Source organism: Haliotis rubra, unplaced genomic scaffold (genome assembly GCF_003918875.1).
Source record: "Haliotis rubra isolate DU_JTF1 unplaced genomic scaffold, ASM391887v1 Scf513, whole genome shotgun sequence".
NCBI classification, from domain to species: domain Eukaryota; kingdom Metazoa; phylum Mollusca; class Gastropoda; order Lepetellida; family Haliotidae; genus Haliotis; species Haliotis rubra.
In genome coordinates this window covers 173,556-195,302 of record NW_025767206.1, presented here as the reverse complement: position 1 = coordinate 195,302, position 21,747 = coordinate 173,556, and the positions used below count along the sequence as shown (strand labels likewise).

Sequence of the window (21,747 nt, the reverse complement as noted above, 5' to 3'; positions counted from 1 at the left end):
AGGCCTACGAGAGCTTTGTGGAACGGGGCCCTGGAAGTTTGAGATTCATACCGTTGAAGGTGCGTCGCATCTTACTGGTGTTGTATATTACACAAAATAAGTTAAGGAACATTTCTTTCATTTCCTTTAGTAGGTAATCTGGCATGTGATAGCAGTGCACATGTATATGAGTCGAACTGTGATGAGCTGTTCATAAATCGTTATAGTTGGTATTCATTTTCAGATTGGTGGTTAACAAATTGTCTTTTTGTGTAATGAATGTTGTACAGTACAAATTAATGATGATTATAAGTGGAAATGTTTCTGTGTGTTATAATACACGGAAACGAAAAAAGAGTTTTAAAAATGGTAACAATCACTTTATCAGACTTTTGACTACATTAATCCTGACAGTTGTGTCTCAGTGGAATCAACTAGATTAAGGAACCCCTTTAATCCGGACATCGTTGTTTCAATGCAATGCAAGAAAACGTCTATTTCTCGAAAATGGTCTTTAGATAAATTTCGTTAAAAAATGCACTAAAATTGATTAATTGGTAATCGTTTAGAAAACGTAAATATATGCCGTGAAAGCATAAAATCTCTGCGTTTAGGGACTCCATAGCTCCTCCCAAATAACAGTACAATTGAACGTCCAATCACAAAGCGGCCTCCAAATCACGTGATACTCGTAATGTCCTCCTCGGTGCGGTACGCGGTTTCTTGTACCGTCGCCTGCTTGTCTATACCTTGTCTCGCACTGGACAAACAGCTGCGTTTACTGTTATCTCCAGCTGCGTTAATCTGTTATAACAGATTCTGTAAACAGTTACATCATGAGCAGCTGGAAGGTCTTAAATCACGTGAAACATTTTTAAACAAAGTTAACCTATTTTGATCGTTAGTAAAAAGATTAAAATGACTAAATGTCAAGACGTTATTGTTAACGTTAAAAAAGTTATTGTTAATCCATTTTCGTTTTAAGTTTCAAACGAAAAAGAGGAACACCTACCAGATAAAAGACGGAACGACCAGATAAAAACTGAACTTATTTTGAGCATAAGGTAACCCTACAGACACGCACCCTCATAACTTTTGGGGAAATGTACTTTTATCTCCAGTATCTCTTACGCTTATCATCCATGTTGCCATGCTTTGAGATACCTATTTTTACTAGTACCCAACGTACGCATGTTCTTTATAGGTGTAAATTGACAAGCCTGTGCATGTGTTTTTGACGGATGTCACTGGTGGAGCAGGATAGACCCACCTTGGATCATCGCCATTTGATAGTGATTAATAAGCATATTCTCATCATATAGTCGAGTTGTACAATCGACTCTGCATTAAGCAGATATTTCTTATGGATGTGGAAATGGTTTTGTGGCTTTTATGTATCGGATGATTCTCTTAATACAAAGAAGAAACGGGTTTGATTCTGATTCGAGTTAATAACTAATTACCATGCACATTGATTAAAACACGTCTCATTTTAATTATTGGAAATCTATCTGTCCAGAACGGGTGTTATCATACCACATCACTGGTAATAGACTGAGCGCCTTGCCACACACGAAAGGAAGGCGACCAGTGTGCGAAATAGCTACTGGCCCGCTAGCCCGTGGCTAGTAAAACTCCAGTCGGGCCAGTAAATCTCCACAGTCACTGGCCCGACTGGCTAGTGAATTTCCATGTGGTCATTTTGAAAATATATCAGTCTCTCCGACTTGTTAAGTTACAATACACTTATAAATCTTGCAAGATTATGGCCTGATGAAAATGTTCATCATATTAGCAGATTAATGATGAAACCTGTGTCATGCCGACAATATCCTATTTTCATCTATTTTTGAAATCTTTTGCTAAGTTTCTACATTCAAATTTCGGGCTAGTGAATTATTTTGTGGGCTTGTAACTTTTAGCTAGCTAGCAATATTTGGAAACTACTAGTATTCTTGGAAGGCGACTCGAAGTTTGTCAGCTTCCAACCGGAACACGTTGAAAGATGTTACCCGTTATTACCCGTTCTTACCCTGTTGTTACCCGTTGTTACCTGCCTTGTTATCGGCCCTGAGCGGATATATAAGGGCGTGGGCTGTTTCTGCTTGGTATATATGACTCACGTACCCAAAGTATACTGCGTCACGGTATTCAGTGACTTACCACTTTAAAACCAGCACACAAGTCAAAACATTGATTATACAGTCTCGTTTCCTGTTGACTGGGTTCTGTTCTATTGCGCAACTCAGTACAATAACCAGTTCAGAATTTTGAGACCAATTCATTTAACTGGATGCATAAATATTAATCAGTATTATTTGATACACCTAATTAAGCACTTGTATATTGCAACACTACGCTCATTATAATCCCTGCGAACGTGTCGTTCTGGGTGCTCTGTCGTACAGCGTGCTCTGACAAACAGAAACCTGGAAATCGTGGAAATCTCAAAACGAGGCTCTGCCGCTAGAAAGGTTTGGCGATCTGGTACGGACTTGATATTATATCAATCACATTACGCGTTACAGAACTAGAAACACACATAATAGGTGTAACCAGTGAGCCAGATGCATTGTGAATCATTTTACGACCTCATCAAACTGGGGCAGTCTATGACGTCTTAGTTAAGGTCATGCTGCCTACACCTCGCCATAAAAAATAAAAATACGATGTTATTAAAGTTTGAAATTAAAATACATGTGTAAATACCATTTTCTTATGAAACAAGGAATTGGAATTCAGTGTAACCACAGTTGTTTGTGATGTCTATTTTCACTTACACACGACAAAATTCGGATCGGTTGAAAAGTAGGTCATTGTCTGAATAGGTTAATGAGACTCGTGTTTCCGTTTGCGAAGTTGTTTCATATTACCTCATAGAATGATCGAAAATTGTTTCACATTACCTGACAGAATGATCGAATTGTTTCACATTACCCCCATTACCACATTGTAATCCAAGAAGGGCGCATATCTTCTGGGGGTCTATGCAGTTTGGAGATGCACTTGGTATAGCATTAAGAGGATACCAGATAGAGATTTTTCACTGGTCCGAATTAGGTTTATATAAGTTTTGTATTTCCTTTAAAAAATGCATGCTTTTAGACGAAACGTGACTGGTCAACCGCCCGTGTGAACAGTAGAGATGGACTTTGATTAAAACATTTTACACATATCTGAGCGATGATATGGTCATATACCACTATATCGGAATATCTTTATATCGGTATATCGGAATTTCGGAAAAAACGGTATATGTCCTTTATTTAACACAAGATTTGTTGTAAATCCCCTGGGATCATAAAAGAGCGTGATGAAATAAACTTCCTGGTAAAATGAAGGTGTCTGTATGACAGGGAGGGGCTTCGGTGAACTACGACTATACTATCCACAACCATCAAGACCTCAAACCCCAAACCTGTCCCATCGCCAATCAGAGCCACCATACCCTACCAAGACCCTGTCAGTCATCAGATTTCCCACCTCCCAAAGAACAACGCCAGCTTAGATTTCAACCTTGTCATCGGCAAGACGACCATGAACCATCTGCGAGTGAATCATAGGGGTACCTGCAGCGCATGTCCCACACCCAGGTTTGTTGTTTAACGCCGCACTCAGCAACGTTACAGATATATGGCGGCGGTCTGTAAATGATCCAGTCTGGTCAAGACAATCCAGTGATCAACAGCATGAGCATCGTTCTACGCAATTGGGAAACGATGACGTGTCAATAAAGTCAGTTAGCCTGACCACCCGATCCTGTTAGTCGCCTCTTACGACAAGCATGGGTTACTGAAGACACATTCTTACCCGGATCTTCACAGTTACAGAAGTACGGACCAAAAGCTACGGGGAAGTTACGAAGGACCTGTATCCATCGACCTCTCGCGTCAATGGAAACTGGAAGTGGCCATTGACATCACGAGATTCTATCCAGCCATGACTGACTGAGTTTAGTTTTACGCCGCTTTTAGCAATATTCCAGCAATATCACGGCGGGGGACACCAGAAATGGGCTTCACTCATTGTACCCATGTGGGGATTCGAACCCGGGTCTTTGGCGTGACGAGCCAACGCCTTAACCACAAGACTACCCCACCGCCCCGTATCCAGCCATGAACTGTGACGAGGAAACATATACCGAGAGAAACAAATAAAGGATCGCAGGACAATTCAAGCGTTCCTTTAATATTTTCCAGTATTCATCACCAGCTTTGAATAGCGCTGTGGTGATGAAAACCGGAAAATAATTCAGGAACGCTTGCATTTTCCTGTGATTCTTTTTTTATTTCTCTCAGTATATCTGCCTTGTTAATGCTTGGGACTTTATCTGTTCAATTAAATCGAACATATAGTATACTGCAACTGATCGTTAATTCCTGGTGACACGAGGCCTGTCAACTGTCCTGGAGACGGGGTAAGGGTAGTGATGCCGATGTCGAAGTCGAAGGCGAAGGCGATGGAGTTCTGTCTCGAGTCATTTACCGGAATGTAAAACTGTCATCATTTCCATTTTTTTCTAGAGGGGTGAGAAATCGACGGGTGTTGGGTCTAATCTCTGATTTTACCAATCCGTGGGCAGTTTGTTATGTAAAACTGGCACTCACTTTGAGAAATCACGTTGTTTTTCCGCGCGTTGAGGTATGACTGACAGACTGTGTTTGGTTTTACGCCGCTTTTAGCAATATTCCAGCAACATCACGGCGGGGGACACCAGAAATGGGCTTCACACATTGTACCCATGTGGGGAATCGAACCCGGGTCTTCGGCGTGACGAGCCAACGCTTTAACCACTAGGCTACCCCACCGCCCCCGTTGAGACAAGAGGTGCACAAGGACCCTGAGCATACACATAGTGCCAGTGATTTGTAAAAAAGTCATTTTCAAATAAACGAGATGCAATACCTTAGACTCGATATGAATGTGGCGTAACTTTCTCAAATCTGCTAGATTACTGAGAAATCTATTCCTTAAGATCCCTAACAACAAACATCCTACAGTTTCAATTCATCTCCTACATTTACACTTCTTGTGGAGTAGCCTTGTGGTTAAAGCGTCCGCTCGTCACGCCGAAGACCCGGGTTCGAATCCCCACATGGGTACAATATGTGAAGCCCATTTCTGGTGTCCCCCCGCCGTGATGTTGCTGGAATATTGCTAAAAGCGGCGTAAAACTAAGCTCACTCACTCACACTTGTTTGGAATAAAACATAAGACATTATCAGCATTGAGCAACTGAGATATATTCTGAACCAAACCGGATATATGTCAACGTCACTGGATTCTAGTCCACATAAACGAGACGTCGTGAACGTCTATTAGCATAACGCGATGTTCATGAATATTCATAGGGCACATTCCGGAAACAGTGTTGAAGGGTCAAGTTACTCCTCGTAATACCATGTTACCAAAATTAACACAACCACTTACTCTTCTCTCGAAAATAACGAATATTATTTAATAACTGTTAATGTATTCAAGGAATTGGGGGGGTGGGGGAGAGAGATACGGAAAAACCTGTTACACGCAAATTCTGACGTAATTCAAGCGGGGTGGGGGTGGGGGTGGGGTCGGGGACGAAATATTATACAGTCCTGTACAAATCAAATACATTTAAATACATCGTCAGCACTTCATTGTTAGGTTTGAAACCCTGTCCACCGTGTTGACTCATGTGTTGATCAAAGTATGACCAAGCTGACATTTAATAACAAATGTTAGCTCATGTTATCTTACGAACGCTCTATGCACGTTTACAGACCGCCGCCATATAGCTGGAATATTGCTGAGTGCGGCGTTAAACAAACAAACAAACAAACAAACACACAAACAAACAAACAAAATCTGACCCACGTCTTTCGGCAAAATTCAGCTGCCCTTCCGCTTGAACCCTGGGTGTTATCTTCTGGCCAGTAGCCTCAAAATGACGCCATCTTTAATCCTTTGTTGAATCCGCCATCACTGAAAGCATATATTGAATATTATTGCGTTGGTATTGATCTTCAAAATTTATTCTGATATGTATCAGGGAGACTTTCGTTTCGATTGTTGATATCAGTTTAGAATCAGCGACGCAAGTGATGATTATCTGGCATCTCTGTGTTATATCCAACGCATCAGTTTCAACATTTCTGTTGTCATATAGGCATTGAATAGAAAATGTTTCTATTTGCTAACGTTTCATAGTTGCGTGTAGCTAACTAATCAGATAACACGAAACTATGTTTTTGTACATCTGATTAATCTCAATCTCAGTCTCTCTTGCTATCTTTAGACCCTTGAAGATCCGGGTTAGAATCGATCTTCAGTAACCATGCTTGCCGTAAGAGGCGACTAACGGGATTATCTGGAATTATCTGGTCCAGACTCGATTATTTACACATCGCCACCATATAGCTGTAATATTGCTGAGCGCGGCGTAAAACTAAACTCACTCACTCTGGCTATTTTTACTCTCACTACAGTAATTTTCATGTACTGTATGTGCATATGTATTCATTTTCGTGATTTGGTTCACATTTCTTTTATTCTGTCGTATATGTGTTGATACAATCAAATGTTCGTGTGTGAATGTTGCAACCAGATCCTTTCACCTTAATGAAATTAGATACCAGCCATTACGAGGCCTTTATATGCTGCATGCTCTAATATCACAGGCTCACGTCATTATCAGATAACAAAACGTATTCGTGCGACAGCTGTGTCCTCAATGTCACCGTTATGGAAATCCTGTAGCTAAAAGGGGCGGTCGGGTAGTCTAGTGGTTCAAGCGTTCGCTCTTCACGCCGAAGACCTGGGTTCGATTCCCACTGGATAAGGATACCACGGGAAAAACGATTGTGTAAATATTGTACTTATCAGGAGGTAGAAGATGAATATCATTTTTGCTTGTTTGTCCATTGTATGCAAATATCAGAACAGTATACATAAAGAAATATTTCTACTTGAACCCCCGAATAGACAAATTCTATACCCTCATGGCATCCCAAAATCAAACAGCCACAAAATACCTTGCAATGTATATATGCCATGCCATGAATATGAGATCCTCTGCATTACAGATGTGATATTATTTACTATATATTCATTTATATTGAACCCTCTGCTACTGTATGTTAAATGTACTATAGGCCTACGGCCTCTTCAGTACTGTAAACAAAGATTGATTGATTGATCGATTCCCACATGGGTACAATGTTTGAAGCCCATTTCTGGTGTCCCCCGCCTTGGTATTGCTGAATTATTGCTAAAAGCGGCGTCAAACTAAACTCACTCACTCACTCACTCCTGTAGCTAATTCAATTCAACCACAACAAATTGTGTTGTACAGACAATTGGCGTTCGACCATTCTTTAAAATAGATAAAACGATTTTTGCAAGTTATGTCGATTCCATTGCTAATGTAGGTAGAAGCTGACTGTGAACATCCTCTGTTATCGAGGGTATTGTTCACCACCATTGTTTCGCTTCGAAAGTGGCATCACGGTCTGCAGTTTTCTCACTAGAGTAATTTAAAGGAAAGGTGTTGAGCTTTGGGCCCTTCAACGTCAGTTCTAGATGAAACGTTTGGATTGTGTGACGTCGTGCGAGTCTGGGCAATGACGGGATATATCTGATTGGAAGGAAATTTGCTTTTCCTTTCATAAATTAAGTGATTGTGAAAATGGCTATGAGAAGAAACCGTACGTCAGCATGGCGAGGTCACTCAACTCACTCACTCACCCGACCATTCACTCACTCACTTAGGTCGTACACACTCACTCATGGCGTACACACTCCATGGCGGTACAGCCCAAAGCTGGGGAAACGGGCCTCCGATATCAGATTGGTTCAATGTTACTCAGTCACTGGACAGTCTTTCGCTTCATGAAACATCAAAAGATTTCCCCTCGATGGGGGAGATAGAAGTAAATATCAATCTGTACCCAGCTCTGAAGAGGTCATCGGTTTGGACAAGTGAGGACAGACAAAACAAGTAGACGATGCCCCGGCTCAAACCACAGGACATTGAACATGTATAATTATGATGAATCAGCGTTAATGTGTTGGAATTCATGTTGTACTGAAATGCAGTTTTTGCAATTGGCCATCCGACCGAAACCAGGCGCGTAGCAAGTCAGTTGTTTCGTGTAAGCCCGATAGGTTGCAAAGTTTTATATTTAGATAGTATTGATGGCTTGCACAACCTTTTTAGCAACAATCATGTGTAAGCCCGGGCTTTTTCTTATAATGGTAGCTTCGCCACTGGAAGCATTTCGAGACTGAGCTATGGAGGTTAGCAAACCCCGTGAAGATCCAGGTTAGAAATGACCTTCAGCAACAAAGGCGACCAGCGGGATCGGGTGGTCAGACTCGCTCCCAGTTGTAGATCCATGATCTTGGTGTCTGTCCCTGAATAATAGAATGAAGGCTCTATTGTTTACAGACCGGCTTCATATAAATTTAGTTTTCTAAAATCTGTATATATATTGTTATGGGTCATGATGCATATTTCAAAATGTAATGTACACTTTTATTTATTGATGAGTATACTTGGTGCAGTTATACCAAGCTTGAGTGAGTTTTGTTTTACACCGCTTTTAGCAATATTCCAGCGATATCACAGCGGGGTACACCAGAAACGGGCTTCACACATTGTACCCATGTGGGGAATCGAACCAGGGTATTTGACGTAACAAGCAAACGCTTTAACCACTAGGCTAGCCCACCGGCCCCAGATTTAGCTTGAGGTGAGGGGCATTCACTTGATGGAACAGATTGTTACATAACCGAATGTACAGCTTGGGGTTCGATGGACGTTCAAAGCGTTAAAATGCGCGACGACGCGGCACTTCCAGGATTCCAGGGGCGGTGGGGTAGCCTAGTGGTTAAAGCGTTCGCTCGTCATGCCGAAGGCCCGGGTTCGATTCCCCACATGGGTACAACTTGTGAAGCCCATTTCTGGTGTCCCTCGCCGTGATATTGCTGGAATATTGCTAAAAACGGCGTAAAACCATACTCAGCCAGTCAGTCAGTCCAGGATTCCACCGGAAGAAAAATATATCTGACCCAGTCTTGAATAACTCCCCGTTTGGTGAAAAGGGGAAAATAGTTGTGAAAATGATGTGTATGGATAACTGAAATATGTGGTGATACCGGGTGTTCTCGAAAAGGGCAAGCATGTCCTGCCGGTAGCACCCGCCATTCACAAAATGTGCTTAAAATGGAAGCGTTCTTTTTTCCGAGGCTACATACCAGTACCTCTATTGTTATATTATATGGGTATTTATATAGTGCTATAGTATATCCCATCTACATGCATGCTCAAAGGGCTTAGTTATCTCAACGGTACATCGTATTTTCAATCACAACTCCATAGGGAGTATACAACTCGTGCAGCCACTAGGCGCACCAGGTTAATGTGGCCTTCTCGTCCTTACGAGGTACCCATTCACAGCTGGGTGGACTGGGACACATAGTCACAGTACTTTGTCCAAGTTTACTGCACGTTGCTGTACACGGAAATAGGTGTTTGCACGTATTCATGTGGCCACCATCTGGTCACTTACCAACGGATTCGTGGGTTCTTTTAAGTGCACAGGGTTGTGTACTGTACACTAGGGGTTGTGACAACACTGAAAGAGTCTGCACACAAAGCTGACTCCAAGGTGTTTACTCCGTTAATAATGATAAACCATTAAAATCGTGATAGCGACGTTGTATAACGTCCAAGGATGTTAACGTCTAGACAAAAAGGTTTTTAAAAATATTATGTTAATACACGGATGATAAGAAATGGTTTCTTATGCATGGAAATATCACACTGGATTGGAACTGTAATCATAATTAATCCGATAAGTGAAATTCAGCATTCATTCAGTTTTAAAAATGTGATTTTGAATGGCTTAAACAAAAGTATATCTGAAAAAAAGCCCCGGTAATTAAATAATTATCAGGGAGAAAAAAACCTGCTGGTGTTTCTCGACGAATCGTCGAGCAACGTCATGCTGCGAGTTACCAGACTGAAGAACACTCCCCACGTCCGCCAAAACAGCACCACAGGAGGAAGTTTCGAATGTCGAATACATTCATTGACTTATGTTACAATGTTGAGTCGTAAATAGTTATTCATTTGATATCATATTATTTTTTTTTCAATTTCAAGTGTTAATTTCCGGATCGAATTGCAGGATAAATTAGAAACCGAAATTCACAGAATTACATTTGGAAATGAATAATCTTGGTTTATAAAATACTCGATTAGGTTTACGATAATTAATGGGCAATCTAATGGGTCGAAGTATGTGCTGGTAATAGAAAAAACAGACAGGATAGAGAACACACGGATGCCCAGACTTATTCCTAGTTGAATCTGGAGGGGACATATGCTCCCGTTGTCAGCAAAAAGTGGGTTTCAGATAGGTTCCTATTTTTTACGTTTCCTAACTTTGGATTATATACTGAAAGGCAAAAGAAACGTCATAATATTGGAAATGACATTTATGTATCAATGGAGTATTTGAACCTATTTTATTAAAAATATACACCGGAAGTCAAGTTTGAGGAAAACATGAATCATGGTCGGATAGCATGTATTGCCCAAGAAAATATTGTTTGAAATTGAGGTTTGAAATGTTTTTGTTTGTGGAAAGGGAGTGAGTGAGTGAGTTTAGTTTTACGCCGCACTCAGCAACATTACAGCTATATGGCGGCGGTCTGTAAATTATCGAGTCTGGACCAGGCAATCCAGTGATCAACAGTATGAGCATCGATCTGCGCAATTGGGAACCGATGACATTTGTCAACCAAGTCAGCGAGCCTGACCACCCGATCCCGTTAGTCGCCTCTTACGACAAGCATGGGTTACTGAAGGTTCATTCTAACCCAGATCTTCACGGGTTTCGAACATTGTACTCTTGTTTGGGATCGAACCCGGGTTTTCTGCGTGCTGAGCTAAAAGCAGCAGCAGAAGGAATTTACAATACATATACTGGTATTGTATATTTAACACATATTTCCTATTACGCGTATAGTATTGTCATAAACAAATTGAAACTGGAGAACTGTATCGTATATCTCTGACACCATCGGAATCCTTTCTCAAATTTGGTATTTAGCATAATTGGTTATTATTTTGAATAAATTTAATTTCAATTATAAATGACATAGATGAATGTGTTAAAAAGTTTCATGTATAACATGTGCATGCATGTCTGTATGTCTGCCTGCCTGCCTGCCTGCCTGCCTGTCTGTCTGTCTGTCTGTCTGTCTGTCTGTCTGTCTGTCTGTATGTATGTATGTATGTGTGTGTGTATGCGTGCGTGTGTCTGTGTCTGTGCATGCATGTATCAACATAAACGTCAGATCAAATTTGGTTAGCATCATAAACATAGGAACACTTATTCTACTGAAAACATCTAGATGATTTAATACCATAATGTGTCACAGAAAGATATTTAACGGAATTTCATTTCTTAAATAATTTGTCCAAGCACAATCAGTGACATTAATTTCATCAAACCCTTGTGTAATTACTGATGTTCAGGGAACCGGTTATAATTGTCAGAACTGTTTCGCTGTTTGGCGTCCAAGTGGCGTCTGTTTCGTCAGATAAACGGGACTGAAAATCCTGGCATAGAACCCAATCCTCCGGCACAAACCCATACTAACTCGTTAACATTACAACTGTATCTCGATGGCGTACAGCAAGGTATATCTGGCAATGACAATTCTGATGGGAAAATACGTTTACTGAAATGTAAGGTCTCACGTCCACTTCCATTTATTTAGCGAGTGAGTGAGTTTAGTTTTACGCCACATTTAGCAATATTCATGCAATATCAGGGCGGTTGACACCAGGGCCTTTGGCGTGAGGAGCGAACGCTTAACCACTAGGCTACCACTAGGCTTCCACTAGGCTACCACTTGGCTACCACTAGGCTACCACTAGGCTACCACTAGGCTACCACTAGGCTACCACTAGGCTACCACTAGGCTACCACTAGGCTACCACTAGGCTACCACTAGGCTACCACTTGGCTACCTACCACTAGGCTACTAGGCTACCACTCAGGCTACCACTAGGCTACCACTAGGCCACCACCACTAGCTACCACTTGGCTACCACTAGGCTACCACTAGGCTACCACTAGGCTACCACAGGGCTACCACTAGGCTACCACTTGGCTACCACTAGGCTACCACTAGGCTACCACTAGGCTACCACTTGGCTACCACTAGGCTACCACTAGGCTACCACTAGGCTACCACAGGGCTACCACTACCACTTGGCTACCACTAGGCTACCACTAGGCTACCACTATTCCACTAGGCTACCACTTGGCTACCACTAGGCTACCACTAGGCTACCACTAGGCTACCACAGGGCTACCACTTGGCTACCACTTGGCTACCACTTGCATAACTAATGAAACAATGCATATTAATGTAACAGTTGCAAAAATACTTGCTGATTGTGCATATTTAAACTTGGCAACATCTGGATCAATGGTACCGGAAACTCTCATCCTGATTAGTTTCAGTCACTACGGATCAACAGCGTGTTTGTTTGTCTTTTGTTTAACGCCACACTCAGCAATATTCCAGCTATATGGCGGCGTCTGTAAATAATCGAGTCTGGACCAGACAATCCAGTGATCAACGTCATGAGCACTGATCTACATGTGTCAGTGAGTGAGTTTAGTTTTACGCCACACTCAGCAATATTCCAGCTATATGGCGGCGTCTGTAAATAATCGAGTCTGGGCCATACAATCCAGTGATCAACGTCATGAGCACTGATCTACATGTGTCAGTGAGTGAGTTTAGTTTTACGCCACACTCAGCAATATCTCAGGTATATGGCGGCGGTCTGTAAATAGTCGAGTCTGGACCAGATCTCATCAGATGTCTCATTTTCGCTTGCCTTCTTCACACATAAGATCGACCAAAATACCTATTCTCTCCCTTTGTTGATCCTGGTTGACACATGGTTAGAGCTGACGCCCGCCATGTGAAATTGTTGGGTTCTGTTTATAAATAGGTACGGTGTTAATGTACAGGTGTATTGAACGAGTCCTATTTCATTAACATGATCAGTCACAACCAAGCACGCAGACAAAACCGCACGCATCGCATCCGCGTATGTACACAATCAAGTACAAAGAGAGAGAGAGAGAGAGAGAGAGAGAGAGAGAGAGAGAGAGAGAGAGAGAGAGAGAGAGAGAGAGAGAGAGAGAGAGAGAGAGAGAGAGAGAGAGAGAGAGAGAGAGAGAGAGAGAGAGAGAGAGAGACAGAGAGACCTATGTTCCAATACATTCGTTCTTAGAGGTGACAAGGTGCGCCACATGGATACTTGGAATTAAACAGTAGACATGTATACATCAGTGATATATTATGTTCCAATACATTCGTTCTTAGAGGTGAGAGAGAGAGAGAGAGTCCTTCATCCGCCTTATTTTACCATCCACCCTGCCCCTCTTGCAATGCTGAAGTCCATTCCTAATTGAAGCAAGTCTAGATTTCATCAGGTTCTGAATCTCCAATCCCACTAGGGCTCCTTTTTAATATCAAAAGGAATTGTTTGTTTCTATGAAAATTCTATACATTCAGAGACTAAGCTTAGCACACTGAGCAAACCTACACTAAGTCACCTGGTCAAAAATACAAAGAAAATAATAGAAGTACTTTAGTTCATTGTTGTGCTTCTATTTCCATCGTGGAGGGGGTCAGTCATTGATTGCGACCGTGCCTTGCTTCATTCTGTTGATGTCATTTATTTCCTTAAACAATGTACTGATTCAGAGCAATTGATAATTGGCCTCCTCATTGTGCCTGCTCCAGCTGCAGACTTAATCCGCACACGATGAACTCCCAGGCTCACCATCCTCGTGATACAGGGGCACAGGTGGTCATAATAAGTTCTCCCAAGTCCCCAGGGAGCATGTTGATATACATTCTATGTGTCATCGAGGCTACGAAGCACATAAACATAGACCCATGCCACTCTGGTCAATGAATTACTCTTGCAGCATATCTCATTGTATTGAGGCATGTCCGATAAAAATTCATGTTAGCACCAGGGTAAATTTATTCCGTCTCATCCATTTCATTCGGAAAATATCGTAAATTTCCGGAGAATGGCGTCTTACATAATTAATTCGAGAAACAAAAGTTCAGTTGGTATGTTGCAAATGTAATGCCGAAAGTTCGGCACTTCGAGTGGAGTGGATAAGAAATGTACCTTATAAGCTGGAGGTTCCACTGAAAATAACAAAATGGGTCTGCGACACTCAAAATCCGATACCTCTGTGTAGGGTAACAGACGTGCCTTTATATTGGCGCCACAACGAGCACCAGTTACGAGCCTTGATTTGGCTGCAGAATGACCCACCTTGTTGGTTCCACTCGTAAAGTGAGTTCAGTTCATCTCCGCATTGAGAACTACTTCGTATTATCTCGGATCTTGCTGAACATCTAATTGTGTTGATGTATGTCCGATAAGAGCACGCTTAAACCCGAATCTGTAAAAATAACCCAGTTAGAACTTTTTTCATTCAGTGAATTTGAAAATCATGTTAGCAACAGGCTACAGACAAAAACGAACTTGACTGTATTCCGTCGTCCTCTGTTTCGTTCGGAAAATATCGTAAATTTCCGGAGAATGGGTCTTATATAATTAATTCGAGAAACAAAAGTTCAGTTGGTATGTTGCAAATGTAATGCCAAAACTTCGGCAATTCGAGTGGAGTGGATAAGAAATGTACCTTACAAGCTAGGGGTTACACTGAAAATAACAAAATGGGTCTGCGACTCTCAAAATCCGATACCTCTGTGTAGGGTAACAGACGTGCCTTTATATTGGCGCCACAACGAGCACCAGTTACGAGCCTTGATTTGGCTGCAGAATGACCCACCTTGTTGGTTCCACTCGTAAAGTGAGTTCAGTTCATCTCCGCATTGAGAACTACTTTCGGATTACCTCGCAGTTGAGCGTAGGTGGAATACCCGAATTGCGCAGGTCTTGGACGTTCCCTGAAATCATGGTGCCAACTGACCAGAGGTCATTTGTGTGGGCGAGTATATGATACGAACCAAAGGCAGGTGATTATCATTTCAACACCACAAAACATTACTTGGTTCCTGTTACATATCAATGAACGAAAACACCCCGAAAATAGCACTAAACATTTTAAGCACATACGTTTTTCAACATTTCCCCATGAACTCACGACACGGAACTGCCAATATTTCTAAAATTGGCTTAAATTGATGTTTCTGATAAAGTATGATGAATCTCAATGGCAAAAATAACCCCGAAAATAACGTTTTTGTCATAAAAACACAGAAAAAAACACATTGCAAGTTTTATCATGTACTTCTCAAAATATTTCATTCAGGACCTCGTCATTTCCGTGATTAACAAAAAGCGTTGGGAAACAGGCATATGAAACCGAGTATTTGGGAGTCGTATTGGTACTCGAGCTGTTCCGTCGGCAGTCAATATACCACTTTATTCGGTCCTAAACACGTGTTCAATTGAAAACTAATTACTCCCTATTTCTCTTGCTTTCGTCAAGAAATAAAATATCTGCTTTCAAACAGCGCTGTCATGCACGTCACGACTACGTCTCGATTGCGCTTGATGTCTACACAAGGAGATTTTATAGAGAGCATGGCATTGGTCAGCGTTAATTTCTATGGAAGGCCTCGGTTTCAATAAATCATCAATCTCCCAACTCTTGACAAATTACCCCTCATAATGACAGCTTTCATATGTCACGTGACGCCAATCATAACAAGATGGCGTCGATCGCTTTATGCATGATAGGGGCCTCGACGGTAACATGATTATTAATAATCTTGTCAAACGTTCCGCGATGGCCTTCTCGGGAAATCGTAAGCCTCTGAGAAGAGGAAATCATATTTTCTTAAATTAGATAGCGATTTAAGACCATGGAAGGCTGGGCCGCGACCTGTGCTGGCCTACGTCGGCCCAGAAGGGTCATAATGCTATATGGTATGAGTTCTACACTTTTACTGTTGTGTTGATGTACCGTCGACGATGTCGGATTGCCGCGGTAATGGAGATTGCTGTAGCGACAGGAAGAGGGCCTGTGATGGCACAACACCGAAATTAGTGAGGTCTGAAGCAATCACTTCCTCACGGGAAATAATTGGGTGGTGGGTCGGGTTTTATCAGCAACACCGCAAGTCTTTAATTTCAAGGACAGATAATTCTTAACATTTCGTTTTCCTGGCGTAGGGAGATTCAAGTCCTGAAGATTGTCGCTGAGCTAATATCTGTTCGTCCCGCGTAACTGTTCGATCGAAAACAGATTGCGGAGAAAACCCTGTTGAACCTAAACTCACAGATGGTACACAACCTCTTGTGATGTTGAGGGACGTATTGACAATACGATACATTATACCCTACTGTATTATTACATCATTTCACCCAATTATGAAATGACAGAAATATCGATTTTTAGGTGTTGGTGTATCCTTTTATGTTGATGTTTTAGTAAGTTTTGAACTTTTAAAAAACCCAATCATTTACCATGTATTATATTAATATATTTTTGTCGATGGGTACGTTTTACCTTGAATTCTGTAACAAATGTACGAGCATCTGTTAAAAACCGATCGAAGTTTTTTTTTAATTTGTCAAGAAAGCTCTCAGGCTTCTCGAAGGGTAATGACTGGGTTCTGGCTTTAGAAATTGAATACAAAACCGGTTTGGTTCTTGACTTCCGTGTACGAGTACCTCGACTTGGAATATTGTCTAACCATTCTAACCCGGATTAGAAACTGTGCCCATCATTCTCTGGTATTCAGAAGGAATTGGATCAGGTGGTCAGACCCGCTTCATTGCGTGTCAACATTGATGACCTCGAGCGACGCTCATAATTTCAACCACTGGTTTGTCTAGTCCAGACACTTAGCTATAGACTACTAATATACAGTTTAAATAGTGCTGGATATGGCGTAAGACAACGAAACAGATCGATATAAACTTGATATTCCTCACATCATGGTGATATTTAAACCTATGAAGATCCTGGCTAGAGGTGACCTTCACCGACCAACGCTTGTCGTAATAGGCGTCTGACGGGATCGGGTGGTCAGGTTCGCTGACCTGGTTGACACATGTCATTGTATCCCAATTGCGTAGATTGATGCTCATGCTGTTGATCACTGGACTGTCTGGTCCAGACTCGATTATTTACAGACCGCCGCCATATTGTTAGAATGTTGTCGAATGTTAAGCAACAAATACAAAACCACAAACAAGCAGTAATTTGAAACCATCTCATTCAAAGCTCGATTCTGAATCTGCCGTTGTTGTAGGTGGTACTTTATACGTTGCTTAAACTCGTGGCACGATGTGATGGCCAAAGGGATATGGCGAACCCGGGGTCGATTTCTAACTAGTTCTTACGCCAGCACACATCATTACAACTTGGTCGTCACAACGTCTTGCTCAAATCTTACCAACCCTCTCCCTCGTCTTGCTCGAATCTTACCAAACCTCTCCCTCGTCTTGCTCAAATCTTACCAACCCTCTCCCTCGTCTTGCTCAAATCTTACCAACCCTCTCCCTCGTCTTGCTCAAATCTTACCAACCCTCTCCCTCGTCTTGCTCAAATCTTACCAACCCTCTCCCTCGTCTTGCTCAAATCTTACCAACCCTCTCCCTCGTCTTGCTCAAATCTTACCAAGCCTCTCCCTCGTCTTGCTCAAATCTTACCAACCCTCTCCCTCGTCTTGCTCAAATCTTACCAAGCCTCTCCTTCGTCCTGCTCCATACATACCAACCCTCTCCCATGACGTGCTAAAATCTTACCAACCCTCTCCCTCGTCTTGCTCAAATCTTACCAACCCTCTCCCTCGTCTTGCTCAAATCTTACCAACCCTCTCCCTTGTCTTGCTCAAATCTTACCAACCCTCTCCCTCGTCTTGCTCAAATCTTATCACCCCCCCTCGTCTTGCTCAAAACGTACAAACCCTCTCCCTCGTCTTGCTCAAATCTTACCACCCACTCCCTCGTCTTGCTCAAATCTTACCAACCCTTTCCCTCGTCTTGCTCAAATCTTACCAACCCTCTCCCTCGTCTTGCTCTAAATATACCAATCCTTTTCCTCGTCTTGCTCAAATCTTACCAACTCTCTTACTCGTCTTGCTCAAATCTTACCAACCCTCTCCTTCGTCTTGCTCAAATCTTACCAACCCTCTCCCTCGTCTTGCTCAAATCTTACCAACCCTCTCCCTCGTCTTGCTCAAAACTTACCAACCCTCTCCCTTGTCTTGCTCAAATCTTACCAACCCTCTCCCTCATTGATTAATGTGTTTCAACAGATTTGGAATCGCCACGAAAACATACCTTCATTAAAAAACAAACTCCAAACACCTTTAAAAGTAGACCCCACCGCATCGTTAGATAAACACCGGTTCGAATTTGTTTAACACTGTCTCAAGAGTTAGGGGTTGGATCTCCTCACAATCAGGAGCAGCGGGGAGCGACATTATACGAACGCAAATATCCTGAGCATCAACGACGTATTATGAGGACTGTCGACACGATAGAGTCCACGCGTTGAGCTAATTTGTCCTGGTTAGAACCGGCGCCTGAATGTTGGCGTCGGCTTCGTACAGAGCGTTCATGTCGGACAGACTTCTATGAAATCAATGTGCAAATATGCTGTGGATTGTATTAAGCGAGCATACTTTGTAGACAGCCTTAAGTGGCCACATGTTTTCTTTTATAATTGCCTTGGCCGTTGTAGCTGGACTTCTGCTCTATCTGGGTATTTTGACGTTTGTTAATACCTCTGCAATCTGGAAACCTCGGTTTTACTGCCTTGGTTATGATAGCTCGATATCTGTTTATACAGTGAAACTTCGTTAATCTGGAAACCTCTGTTTTACTGTCTTGGTTGTGATAGCTCGATATCTGTTTATACAGTAAACCTTCGTTAGTCTGGAAACCTCGGTTTACTGCCTTGGTTATAATAGCTCGATATCTGCTTCTACAGCGAACCTTCGTTAATCTGGAAAACTCTGTTTTACTGCTTTGGTTGTGCTAGCTCCATATCTGTTTATACAGCGAACCCTCCTGAGTACACGGATTTGGTTAATCTGTAAATTTCCACTATCACAGTTCTGTTAGGAACGTGAAGATAAACGTGATATGACACACCGACACTTTAGTTAATCCGGACGAACTCACAGGGGATATTTATTTCTACGAAGTTCCGGGTCAGAACTGATCTTCAGCAAGCTATGCTTGTCGTAAGAGGCAACTAACGGGGCAGGCTGGTCAGGCTCGCTGACTTAGTTCATACATGCCATCGTTTCCAAAATGCTCTTGATGTCACTGGATTGGTGGACGACGACGACGACGATGATGATGATGATGATGATGATGATGATGATGATGATGATGATGATGATGATGATGATGATGATGATGATGATGATGATAGCGGCAACGACGACGATGACGATAGGAGAGGGATCAACTGTGGGTTTCGGGAAGTAGGAAAAACGAATAACGAGAACATGCTAGTTGTATAGCGGTGGGAGCGACTTGTGAGTTGTATCCTAACGACTGAAGACAAATAGAGTCGACAGCTTGTAGAGTCATCGAGGCGAGTTTGTCATAGCTCATCCACTTGACCATCAGTGTAGTTCGAGATAACAGGGTCAGTGTGTCAATGGGTCAGCGGGACAGAGTGAATGGGTGAGTTTAGGTTTACCCCGCCGCAATATTCCAGTAATATCACGGCGGGGGGACACCAGAAATGGGCTTCACACATTGTACCCATGTCTTCAGCGTCATGCGCATTAACCACTAGGCTACCCCACCGCCCCAGCGCGAGAGCGAAGGATCGTGTCCACTAAACATTACGTGTTGGTTAGTTATAGGTGGTGAGGTCGGACTTCAGATTATGACGACGTGCACGCGCGTGTGTGTGTGGCTGCTTGTACTAGCAAAGACTTAAGCTGGTGTTATAGTGCAAGCTCACTGAGATACCGAGCCACAGTGAAGCATGAATACCCCACTCAGACACATTACTCCGAGCAGACAGTCCTTGTTGAACCCATTAATGCCGAGCACCAGGCAGGGACCAACAAGTACCACATTTTAACGTCTTTTGGTATGACGCGGTCGTGGATCGAACCCGCGACCTTCTGCTCTCCGGTTAGTTATATATAGAAGGCCTATACCAAAGTTAAAAAGAAACGAACTGTGTAACGATGACCTATATTAGCATGTCTTGATTAGAAAATAAAAAAAACACACGCCAAAAATATCCACACAAACAACCCTTGAAAACTGTAACGCCCAACATCATCGTCACGTCTATTTCCAGGTTCGTAATATCCGGTCTCGCGAGATCTCCCATGTCCTGTGACGAGAATTGTAGCCGTAGCTATTCCCTAAGAAACCTGTAGGATGGTTGCTTCATATCTTTTGCTGCTGCTGATAAAGATGTAAGAATGGAAGTAGCGAGTGAGAATGCCAGGATAACAAAATCATTGTTCTAATCCCAGATGCACGGCACCATGGTTTGCCTGGTCCAAAAATTACATGCATTATTTCTCCATTATTCACTTAATGACCCGAAGTCCACCAAAGTGGAGACCCGTGCAGATCCGGGTTAGAACTGATCTTCAGTAACCCATGCCTGTCGTAAGAGGTGACTGACGGGATCGGGTGGTTAGGTTCGCTGACCTGGTTGACACGTGTCATCGTATCCCAATTGTGTAGACCGATGTTCATGCTGTTTGTCACTGGATTGTCTGGTCCAGACTCGATTATTTACAGACCGTCGCCATATACCTGGAATATTGCTGATGCGGCATTAAACCACAAACCAACCAAACCACCAAAGGGGTAGACATCTTTGACCACACCCCTTTGGGTTTTATTCCACGTGCAATGACGTAATATGACTGAGTATTGTTTTAAGATGATCGCACGCACTGATTCGAACTCTATCGAGCAGATATAACATAACGGTATCGTGTCAAGCCCGGATATAGACCAAAGTTAAGATCTGTCGTAAGTATGCATCACTTGATCTTCCCTTCATCTCCACTCTTCAGGGGAAATGAGGCTAAAATCTATACTTCCGGTTCTCACTGAGACACTTTATTAACTTCCGGTTTGACGACATAAAGGCTTTTGTCATGCGAGGAATTCTTTGACAGGACAGTTCCTTGTGTTTAGTGTGCATGCTTGAATGAGGGCTCCAAGTTGGAATCGATCATTAAATCTACTTCAGAAACAAAGCAATATGTTAGTCATGAAGCGAGGCCCTTTCATCATGAACTTACGTCGTCAAGGGTTGTGGTTGCTTTCATCTGGGAGTATATTAGTCGGGTAAGATCTTAGGCATAAATAATGATATCTTTATTATGTGCCTATTGTTCAAACAAAGGACCGTTGAGTAGCACGGTGGGAGTGGGTTGGCTAATCCCGGCGAAGACCTGAGTTCGGATTCCTATCTGGTAACAGTATCATAAGTTGTCCTGTGGTGTGATACTTACTTATTAAATGAATAATATCTGTCTTCAGTGAATGAGTGAGTGTGTCACTGAGTGAGTGAGTGAGCCAGAGTTGTTACTTCAGGAATTCAACACTTAACAACACGCTTCTTTCGTGGAGTGAGTAAGTATGGTTTTACGCCGCTTATAGCAATATTCCAGCAATATCACGGCGGGGGGACACCAGAAATGGGCTTCACACATTGCGCCCGTATGGGGAATCGAACCCTTCGACGT

At 42.4% G+C, this 21,747-nt stretch overlaps 1 protein-coding gene across 1 annotated transcript in view; it reads left to right on the top strand.

The window, feature by feature from the left end:
* LOC124292334 (histidine decarboxylase-like) overlaps positions 1-21,747 on the top strand; it is a 111,835-nt gene that overhangs the window by 553 nt on the left and 89,535 nt on the right. The window lies entirely within an intron of this gene.